General features: G+C 37.1%; 1 long non-coding RNA gene across 1 annotated transcript; it reads left to right on the top strand.

Moving 5' to 3' along the window:
• The first annotated feature begins 767 nt into the window (after positions 1-767).
• LOC136277427 (uncharacterized) lies at positions 768-11,349 on the top strand. The gene is made up of 3 exons (XR_010715870.1): positions 768-965; positions 3,087-3,879; positions 5,152-11,349. It is a non-coding gene; the product is annotated as an uncharacterized lncRNA (long non-coding RNA).
• Positions 11,350-11,613: the final 264 nt, after the last annotated feature.

Raw genomic sequence — 11,613 nt, 5'->3', positions numbered from 1 at the left:
CATGATTTTCCAATCCAAGATTCTAAGACCTCCAGGCTTGTTTACGCTTTATTTAGTTTATACGCAGACACTAACATACCTTCCGACTTCGAGGAGGAGAAGGAGCTGGGTGGGATGAAGGGAGGGAGGGAGGGAGGGAGGGAGGGGGGCGTTGAAAGGTGACCTTCCTTTAACGAAAAAAAAAACGTGAAGATTTACGACTTAAGGTACATGAAAATCAACAGCTTCAATTACCCTTAGGAGATTGATTTGTTTCTCGTTTCAAACGGATTACGTTAGAAACCACATACAATTTTTAAAATCCTCTTGGTAAGACACGTCTAAGAAATTAGATACGGAGCCTTGGATTCCTTAAATCGAAAGTGGAGCCCGAAGCGATACTTCAGAATATCAGCCAATACAATGGTATACATCAGGTAGAACCATATCATATAAAATAACCGCAACGGGTTTATCTAGCGATTTTGAGGTAGGCATATTCTAGTCATTATTCACTGAAAAAGTAAAGGTACTTGAATTTTGCGCCACAAGGTACTAAATCTCTGAAGAAACAACTTGAAGCTTCAGTTAATTCCGATCTCGCAGCTACACATCAAATGTTTGATAATAGAGGCTTTAATTTCTATACGCTTATCCTTGCTATGGACAGAGACTTCCTTATGTCTCGCTAAACGTGTTTCCCCGTGGAGTTTCGCGTGTAACGTGACGCGTTTGTTTTATTGCGCAAGAATACTGGGAACTAGTTAAAAATAATCCAACATGGCGGAGTGACTATTGAGAGTAATGTTTAGTATGACCTGCCTATTTGAGACATAACAAAAGGAAAGACGGCAAATTAAACAGTGTTTACCTTACAGTGCATGTTGGCTATTCTTTGACGGAATTTGGAGGAAAAAAGACGTATCTCAGTGGCTTCCAAACCATGGATTGGTGACCATATGTGACATCCATGGCAATTGTGAGAGGTAAGGATTTAACCCCAAAACTACTTGATGGTCTTGTTGTCTTGATGAATTACTTCTTCCTGTTAATTAAAGTTACGAAGTAAGTTTATAATCTGATGGAATTTTGGATAGTGAGTTCTGATATGGTGTAAGCTCAGTTCTCAGTGTTTTGCGGGAAATTCAAATTTCATATATCGAGCACGTGCACATTTTATCGTTTTCAATTATATTGTGCAAGACACTATGAGAGCTGAGTTTGCGGCTGGAAACTAAAATAGTTGAAGCTACTCGAAGATTTTTCTGTTTTCTGAGAAAGGTGTCAAAAAGTACTTAAAAGGTGTTGTTTTAAAAGTACATTTTTTTGGCCGCCGCTTCTTAATTCTGTTTACCGTATTTCTACGGAAAAGCGCTTAGCGCAGTGAAATAAGTGTCCTCTCCCAAAGAAGCACCCACCCCCAAGGCGATGATGTCAAACAAGCACCCCTCTCAAACATGCACCCCCCTCAAATAAGAGCCCCCTCTCCTCCCTCACTTTCTTAAATAGTAGGAATGTAAGGAAAACTTGTTCCACTGTCACTTTGTTTATGAACTTTTAAGCTTCAACTACAGGGGAATCAGTACAGGTTAATAACTGTTTAATATGTTTCTCCCTCAATTAAGCACCCTCCTTCTAATAAGTGCCCCTCCTTTAAGTGAGAATTTCAAATAAGCATCCGAATGGTATTTCAGAGCTCAAGTTTTGACTATATATGATCCAGTTTCTTAAGTGTGCAATTCAAAGATTTTCTTTGTTTAGAATTTTCATCATCTGTTTGATTTTTATCTTTTTATTGAATTTTTAATGATATTTTGAAACAAAAGAAATTAAGATAAAACTTGGAAAATAAGAAAGAAAAGCATATTTCTATCTTTTATTCATCCCAGTGACATAATTATTTAAATTTTGTGAGTGTGCTTCTAATGAATATTTTATGACATTAAATAATCTGTTGACTTTCTTGAGTGACCAAGAAATAGTTTCTCCTATGGGTATCAATACAATATCAAGCAGACGAGTGATGAGAAGAAAGAAAAATATCAATTAGGGGATTATTAGTTGATCCAGTGCCAAATTCTCCAAACTGACACCATAAGAATTGTTTGGCAGACAGTAAGGAGTATTTGTGATGAGATCTTGGAAGTCAAAGGATTGATAGTGGGCCTATTCATTTATTTAGTATTATTTTAAGGGAATTTCTAGGAATAATGTATAGTTCAAGAGAATATCCAAACCCTTGTGAAAGAAACTGTAAATTCCAGAGAGTTTGGGAGGTCAAAGACACAGGAAAATACTGAGGGCCTTGCATGTTCCCTCTCTACTTTGACCTCTGCTCTTCTTTTTTTCTGTATCCAAGCTTTGGATTATGCACTTCTGAGGTTTTATGGATATCTTGTTTCATCAAACTGTGAAAAAATGATGTAACCTTGGTAGGCTATTAATTTGTTTGAGTCAAGATAATTTATGGAGAAGCAAACCTTAAGTTTTTGGCCTCCAAAGAAATTATTAGTTTTCACACCTCATTAAAGGGTGTTTTGGTACTGTTATGCTGTCTGCCAATGAAAGACAACATTGAAACAGAAACACCTTGATTGAAATTTGCAGAAAAGGTCATCTCCCAGAGAAAATGTATCAGTTGAACTAAGTCAGAAAAATTAATTGGGAGAAGCAAAGAGTAGGGTCAAAAAAAAAAAAAAAAAAGATAAAATTTTGACTGTACTTTTTGACAGTAACCTTCTTATCATAATGAGAAATTGCTTCTGGGTCACTCCTGGCCTTTGTGGCCGGTGGTTTTGTATACTGTTTTAAGAGATAGGTGGCAAAAAATCAAGTGGGAATAATTGCCCAAGTATTGAAAGTTGGCAGCTTCGCATATAATCAGGTGCCATCCTCTTTGATACCTTCAAAGTGAAATAATTTTTGTGTCTGTATTCTGAGAGATGTTAAGCAATGACCAATCACTTTGTAAGTTGCATTGCATTGCATCATGCTTAATGAACATGTACAGTAATAGAGTTATAGACTGTTATGACATTACTAAGTCAGTATACATTGTATCTCTGTGACTTTATACACTAATTGGTTACTTTTAATTCAACTGATAGATTGTGGATAGAGACATGCATCATATGCAAGCAAGACTTGGTGCAATATCAGCTTTGATATGTAGCTGTTAGATATTGCATTACTAATTCCTGTGATCCATGGTCGGTACATGGTCTGTCAATAATCCTCAGTTTGTGGCCTGTGAACAAGTATTCATGGACAGTGGGAAAGGTGGATAGGCCTTGGTTGGTGGCCTGTGGTACATAGTGTGTGAACAAGCTTCAGTTGGCAGCCTGTGAACAAGCCTTGGTTGGTAGCCTGTGGACAAGCCTTGGTTGGTAGCCTGTGGACCAGCCTTGGTTGGTAGCCTGTGGACAAGCCTTGGTTGATAGCCTATGGACAAGCCTTGGTTGGTAGCCTGTGGACAAGTCTTGATCAGTAGCTTGTGGACAAACCTTGGTTGGTAGTCTGTGAAACAGTGTGTGAACAAGCTTCAGTTGGCAGCCTGTGAACAAGCCTTGGTTGGTAGCCTGTGGACAAGCCTTGGTTGGTAGCCTGTGGACAAGCCTTGGTTGGTAGCCTATGAACAAGCCTTGGTTGGTAGCCTGTGGATAAGCCTTGTTTGGAAGCCTGCAGAGAAGCCTTGGTTGGTAGCCTGTGGACAAGCCTTGATTGGTAGCCTGCAGACAAGCCTTGGTTAGTAGCCTGTGGACAAGCCCTAGATTAAAGCCCTTGGATAATTTCTTATGAACAATGGGGAATCCTGGATCGTGGATTAGAGTGGTTACTGGATTAGGCTGGATAACAAAGTGGTGAACCAGGGAGTTGACAGCTATAGATACAATGCAACAGGTAGAATTTAAATCAAATATGTCTGCTAGATTCACCTGTCCTTTGAGATCAAACAGAACACACACCTAATTGCAGTCAAGCAAGCTCCTCTACAAATGTGAATTCTCATGCACCCATGCATGTAACTAACATAGCCTATTAATCTTTTAAACCCTAAGAGTGACCTGCATGTAATTTCTCCTTACAGTAATACTACTGGATCATTCATTAAGATCATGAGAATAAAGGAAATGATCACCAACCTTAGAAGTTTTGATTTTTTAACAAATTCTCCTGGTCAGTACCCATTTGTCAGGGTGTTAAGCTTCTCTTCATGGATTGGCAATTTTCCAAGCTTCTTTACCAACCCCTTTCATACTCCAGGATTACTGTAGAGAAATGTATTGAAAGAGGACATACAGTAACTTTTCAGTGAATACAGCACATTGAGCATGGTACCAGAACTTCTTTATCAGAAATCCAGCATGCTAAGCTCTGGGTCACAGAGTACCCTGCATATTGTATTTACCTGATTAAAGACTGTGGTATTTACTAGATATCTAGTGTTCCTGATGCAGCATTTATTCTGGGCTACATTTGCTTTGCATTGGAATTTTACTCAACTCAGTTGGCAAAGAGATGTGCAGTAATGTGATCATTTTGTAGTTTTGGTGCTTCAAAATCACATTTATTTTCCACTCATTTTCATTTAGAAAACCTTTTAGTCAAAACAGAGTTACTGATCTTACACATCAGTTCCTTAAGCTTAAGAATTTGATGAAGATTTTTTTATTTTTGTTTTTGGTTGTTGGATACAAGAGAGATTATGGGCTGGTGAATTAATTTATTGTACCTCCTAGACTATGGGCTGTTGTGTATCCAGTGAATTCTTATGGTCAATTGGCTTCATCTGGTTTAGATCTCTGTTGAAAACCTTCTGAAAGTCATGTTTAAGCCTTTGTTTTTGTTGTGTGGAGTTAATCTGCTGATTTCTGGAACAAAATGTCTGGTTTGCGGTGCTGGCAGGGATCAATATGTTAATGATTCTTGACCCTCAAAGTAATGAGAAATTGTTGTGAATAAGTGTCCCATCCAAGGAGAGTTGCAATAATCTCAGTTGCTTCATGTTAAAGAAAGTAGAATAGGCACCAGTAGAGTGGGGCTCTTGGCTTGTTTACAATTAATCATTTTATTTAAAAAAAGAAAAGATAGAGAGCAGCAACTATTATTAATATGGATAGAATTATCTTTGAATGGAATATTAATCATATTGTTCTGATATTTGTATCATAGATCTGCCAAATGAAAGCATCACAACTGGACAGCACAATACTGGCAAGAACATGGACCCATCTTGGTAGAGGAACCCTGACAATTCACCCTGGAAGCAAGTACAAGATTAGTTATCATTTCCCTAAATGCTAGATTTATTTCAGGCCCAGCCTGGGAGGTCATTGAATGGGGGTGCAGCTGGCCCGGGGTTTTCCTCCTAGGAGCAAGTGGACGTACAGGGAGGTTTTTCACCCAGCTGTTGTTCCACCACCCCCATTCATTAAGCTCTTTTTGGTCTAGTTCATATTAATGGGGAAGTGTGTGTGCCACAGTTGTTCAAACAAGTGCGTTTAGGGTCTCAGGTTCCAGGGCTTAGGTTTTTGGGTCTCAGTTTTCATTGAATGTCAGGTCTTAGAGCCTAGGTTTCTGGGTCATAGAATTTTTGGGTCCTGGGTTTTTTTGGTGGTAAGTTTTTGGGTCTTAGGTTATATTAGGTTTGGGTTTAATGGACCTAGACTTTTATTGAATGTCCACTCTTAGAGCTTGGGTTCTGGGTCATAGGATTTTCAGGTTCTGGGTTTTTCAGGTCTTGGTAAGTTTTTGGTTCTTAGGTTTCTTGGGGTTAAGGTTTAATGGGCTTAGGTCTGGGTCTCCCTTTTTATTGAATCTCTGGTCTTTTAGCTTAGTCTCTCTGGGTCATGGGATATTTGGGTCCTGGGTTTTTGGGGTGGTGGGTTTTTTGAGTCTTAGATCTCTTTGGATTCAGGTTCAATGGGCTTAAGTTTATGGGTCTTTTTTTATATATCTCCAGTCTTTTAGCTCAGTAGATTTCTGTCTCACTGGATTTTCTGGTCTCAAGTTATTTAGTCTTAATATTTTCAGTCTTACATTTTTCAGGTTTCTGATCGATTGGGGTTCCTAGAGTTTTTGGCTCTAAAGTTTTAAGGGTTTGAGGTTCATGGGACTCTGGCTTTTTGGTTCTGGGTTTCTGTGGTCTTGGGCTTTTCAGCCCTTTGGTATTTATGGGTCTTTAGGGTCAGGCTTTTTGGGTCTTAGGATTTTTCAGTCTTCAGTCCCGAAGGTTCTAAGGTCTTTTGGGTCAGGCATTTTGGGTCTTAGGATTTTTCAGTCTTCAGTCCCTTAGGTTCTAAGGTCTTTAGGGTCAGGCTTTTTGGGTCTTAGGATTTTTCAGTCTCCAGTCCCTAAGGTTCTAAGGTCTTTTGGGTCAGGCTTTTTGGGTCTTAGGATTTTTCAGTCTTCATTCCCTAAGGTTCTAAGGTCTTTAGGGTCAGGCTTTTTGGGTCTTAGGATTTTTAAGTCTTCAGTCCCTAAGGTTCTAAGGTCTTTTGGGTCAGGCTTTTTGGGTCTTAGGATTTTTCAGTCTTCAGTCCCTAAGGTTCTAAGGTCTTTTGGGTCAGGCTTTTTTTTTCATGCTTCAGTCTCTGGTATCTTAGGCTTTTTGGCCTTGGCATTTCAGGGTCCAAGGTCTTTTGGGTCCAGCTTTTTGGGTCTCTGGTCTTTTCAGTCTTAGGATATTTGTTCTTAGGTTTGTGTATTTTAGGTTTGTTGGATCTAAGGTAATTTTGGGGTTGTAGATTGAGGGTGTTAGGTTCCTCTTGTCACAGGTTTCCAAGTCTTAGGTTTTCTGAATCCTCTCTGTGGGTGGGATTTCTGGTCCTCACTATTTTTCTAGGTGCTCAGTTTAGGTTTTTGCTCCTTAATGTGGGTCTTTATTATCATAATATGATTTAGAAGACAAACAGTAAGTGAGAAAGAAACCACTTAGGAATTTCTTTTATGCCTGCATGCCTTAATTTTTGCACTTGTTTGAACAAAGTTTGGGGAGGTTAATGTTAGATTTAGTTGTCTTGATTCCTACTGGATAGTCTTTGATCAATTTTTTTTTCTGTAGAGTTTACATGTTATTCTAAGACTGCAACTCATTCAATCTCAGTTTTCTAGGTCTAAGGCATTGTTGAACATCATGATTTATCTACCAAATTTAATTTCATGGTGACTGTTATAGGTGTGTGACACAGATAGAAATTGGAGCAAGTGCACATTAAGCTGACAGAGGTGGCTGTTTTCACATTCAAATTGTGGGAGTTAAAGTGTTAAGGCAAGGATTGTCACCTCAAGGAGAAAATATCTCAAGAAAATTTCAATTTCAAATCAAAAAAATCTAAGAGACTATGGCAAGGAGATTTCTCGGTCATTTTCTGGTCTTTTTGGTCTAAGATTTTGTTAAGGTTCAAGTCTCTTAGATATGTGGGTTTTTTAAGCCCTGGGATCTTTTAGATCTCAGGTTCTTTGGGTGTGAGACTTTTGGGTCTTTAATAGGTTTTGTATAAAAGGTTTTTTTGGGTCTAAGTTTTTTCGGTCTAGTTTTAGAGTGTGATTGAAGCTTATTGGTAACCACAGACAAATTATAACTCATAGGCATTTGGAATGGAGAAATTGAATGGAAAATTTCAAATATTTTTTACAAAGCCATGCTGAATGATACGTTTAAATTAAGCTAAAAATAGTTCTAAGACATACCTCATTGCTCATATGGAGGCTGTCAAAACAATTACAGATTAGTAATGATAGTTAATATTACCAACATCATGCTGACAAAATTGTTTAAAATATATTTCTGGGTCTTAGGTTTCCACACTATAGGTTTTCTTATTCCAAAGTGTATCAGGTTTTTCAGATCTAAGTTTGGTGGGTCATGGTTTTCCTTTCCTTAGGTTTTCCAGTTCTCAAGTTTTTTTGGGACCAAGGTGTTCTAAGTTGTGGGTTTTTGGGCCTCAGGTTTCTGAATCTTGGATTTCCTAGTCTAAGGTATATTTTTGGGTCTTTTTGTGGGTCCAGGATCTCCAGGGCTGAGGTTTAACCAGTTTTAAGTCCAGGGTGGTAGTATATTCTAGATCTCAGATTTCCATGTCTCAGGTATATTTCTGGTTCTTGGGTTTAAGGGCCATAAGTTCTGAGTGTTAGAGTCCTAGATTTTGGTCTTAAGTTTCAGGTTCTTAGATTTCAAAGTCCTTAGCTTATTTCTACCATTTCATATTAATTATAAGGATTAAAGGTCTCTGGGTCTCAGATTTCTGAGTTTTAGGCTTCACAGTTTTAGGTTTCTGGGTTATAGTGGTCTTCAGGTGTTTCATCCACCTTTTTGGGGGGGGGGAGAAGAGGGTCTTAGACTTCTGCAATTTGAATTTAAGGGTAGTTAGGTTGGTGTTGTAGGAATTAGGGGAAACATGTCATTCTAGGATTTCCCAGCCCAAAGGTTTCCAGAGTTTTATGATGTTTTAGGATTCCTGGTTTTAGATTGGCATGATGTTTTTGGTAATATTACTATATTGAGTACATCAGCAAGCTCATTACCACAAACTCCTTTTAGGAGTACTTTTAGTTTGCTTTTCAGTAGTCTACCATTTTTCCCTCTAGGCTGAATATGTGGCTGATGGCTACACTGGTTAAGCAGATAGCTTATCCACAGTTAAGGTTTCATTTAAATTTATTGCTAAGTTAGATTGAATTTCATTTCATGCAAAGAGCAAATCCTTGATGATTTCACGTAAGTATGACCAGCTATACTATGCAACATTAAGTCTCACTGAAGATATCTTTTCTGCTTAAGGTAAACACAGTAGGCTACATTTCCATTTAATTTAAGTTCTTTTTCCTTCTCAACTACTTTCTGGTTTTGCAAGTCATGATATCTTCTAGGGTCTCTTTCAGGACTCTACATTTTTTTCAGAACTTAGTTCTGAAATACATTAGTTTTTCTAAGCTTGGTATTGCAAGCTTGATCAAGTACTTAGGTTCATTTAAATTTCGTGCCATGAACTTGTTTCACCAAGAGACAAGGTTTACTTTTAACATCATTATTTTACCTTACTTGTTCATCTACAGTGGTAATGAGCTTGCATATCTACTTAAGTTTTCAGGATATTATTAATTTCAGATTGCTGGTGGCACACACACTTAGAAGCAAGAACAAAAAAAAAATAATATAGCCAATCACATCCCTGCAGAGTTGTGGAAGCTCTGTCTGCTCTAAGAAGGTGTGTTTCTGATGTCCTCTGAAATATTCTTACTGAGAAATCCTGTGATGCTTTGTCTGATCCAGAAGTTCAAGCAGGGGACAGTTGAACACTTGGAAGAGTTGACCACTTGCTCTCAAGTAGGGAGGACAGAGTAGAGGAAGGTGAGAGTTTGCTCTTTTGTCTTTGGGGTTTTGCCTAATTTGTCATGGAATCACACCATCAATTTGACACATTTTGGCTTCAGAAGGTGCTTTTTTGCATTCAATGTATCTCTCGAAATGTTCCACAACTAAGGATCATTAAAATAGTTGCGCTGAATTGTAGGAGTCAATTTAGGTGTATTTACATTGGGAGTGCGGATTTTTGCTGGATTTCTCTGGTCTGGCTTGACTGGACTCACACGAATGACATCAAATTGAGCTAATAGTTACTGGGGGTCTCTCTGATGGGTTGATACTGAATCCAGAATCTCTCTTCTTTATTTTTTCATTTAATTCTAACTTAAATATAACACAAAATATTAACCATAGGCATAAACAATTTTTTTAAACCATTTTTTTTAAAATTAAGTAGCATTTTCTCACTATAAAACCACATTACCATAGATACTATTATTTTAGGATCAGCATATTTTTCGCATAATTATACAGCTACTAATAAAAGGTAGGCCAGTTTTCAGGAATAGGGAAAATTTGTTCATTTTAAATAAAAGTAGCATATTTATTAGAGAACATAATGGCATTAGCTTCAAGAAAAATTATCTTTATTGCTATTTCAGGAAAATATTGCCTAACTAAGCAAAAAAATTATTTTTTCTCACTTAAGGAGAAGTGTTTCATGATTAAATTACTATATTATCTATACTTTAATTTTAGGGGTAGAACAGGGTATTATATTGTTTTCATTTAACAGGGTAAGAGCATGATCATAAACACTAGACTTATTCATGAATAGGCAAAACTTAATTACTTTTTGATTAAAGAAGCTTTTTTCATTAGAAAATGTGTTAGTTTTAGGATTTTCCTTATTCTTTAGAGACTAAAACTTATCTAGTTTTCCTTAAAAAAAATAAATGATAAGGGATTGGTGTTAGCATATAAAGATGGATATTTAGGTTATATTAATATAATTTTACGATATAAATAATTAATAGCCTTCACGTAGCCGTTCGTAGGCTCGTCAAGCAATGGTCCAGTCACAGATAATTTTGTGCCTGGAACATTTTCAGGAATAAGCAAGGATAAAAGGACTTTATCGCCTTAATTAAAAATATCTAACCAAACTAGGGTTTGAAGCCGATGCAAATCGCAAAAATAAATAAAACTAGAGGAGCTTTAGGTATTTTCTTCCATCTCGCTAATATAATCAGTGTTTCCTAGTTTATGCTTAGTTTTTAAACATTTCCTAGGTTTACTATATTTTTTTCGTTAATTACTTAGTTTAAGGCTCGTTCAGCTTTGTATGTTGATTGCCTGTTTCAAATCACGGACGTTCTCTGGAGATTTGTTCTTTTGTTTTTCTCCTCCAATTATTTCTTTGCATACACGTATATGATTGAAGATTCAAAAGGAACAATTCTCCGTAATGTCTTGTGATTTAAAAAGGTAAACAAACAAACCAAGCTGAATGTGCATAATTAAATAAAACCTTTCGCAAAATACAATGTAGTTAGAATAAAACTAAACCTTTCTAGGAACCCAAGGATAAGAATAGCACCGAATTATTTTCATTTTAATCAGAGAGATTCTGGTAAGGGTATCTTCCCTAACGAGAGACATTTAGCGACTTGTGCTCTTTGGTGACATTTGTGTGATAAAGTCAAACCGGACTAGTGCGATTCAGTATCTTTCCTTGCTTTCAGTGTCGATGCACTGAAAATTAGTCACCGCAAGTTAGCGCTTCGGTTTTTTTGTCCAGGTTGAGAACATTTCTAACTCAATTAGGTTTTTTACTACTAAATTTATGGCGCGATTGCGAGCTAAAATTGCTTATATTGCCGCCGAGGCAAATCACTTTAGCTTTCGATACATTGACTTGCAAATCAGCTCCTTTAATCAAATTCAATTTGGAATTTTTTTTTTCAAATCATTAATTCCAAATTGATCAGGTGTGATATTGTGACAAATTAGGAGAAAGACCCCAGAGGCATTGGGAGCAAACTCTCACTTTCCTTTACCCTGTCCCCCCTACTTAGGAGCAAGTGGTCAACTCCTCTAAGTGTTCAACTGTCTCAGGCTTGTACTAAGGGATCAGATAAAACTGAACAGGATTTTAAAGTTGGAATAATTAAAGAGGACTAAAGAAACATTACCGACTATGAGCAGCAGAGTGGAAGCAACTCTTGCAGGGATAAGATTGGCTATATTATTTTTTTTATTTTTTATTTTTAAATAAAATAATGGACAAAACAGACAATTTTATTAATAAAATATCGTTATCTTCA

Source organism: Pocillopora verrucosa, chromosome 12 (genome assembly GCF_036669915.1).
Source record: "Pocillopora verrucosa isolate sample1 chromosome 12, ASM3666991v2, whole genome shotgun sequence".
NCBI lineage: Eukaryota > Metazoa > Cnidaria > Anthozoa > Scleractinia > Pocilloporidae > Pocillopora > Pocillopora verrucosa.
This window is presented reverse-complemented; position numbering and strand designations above follow the sequence as displayed.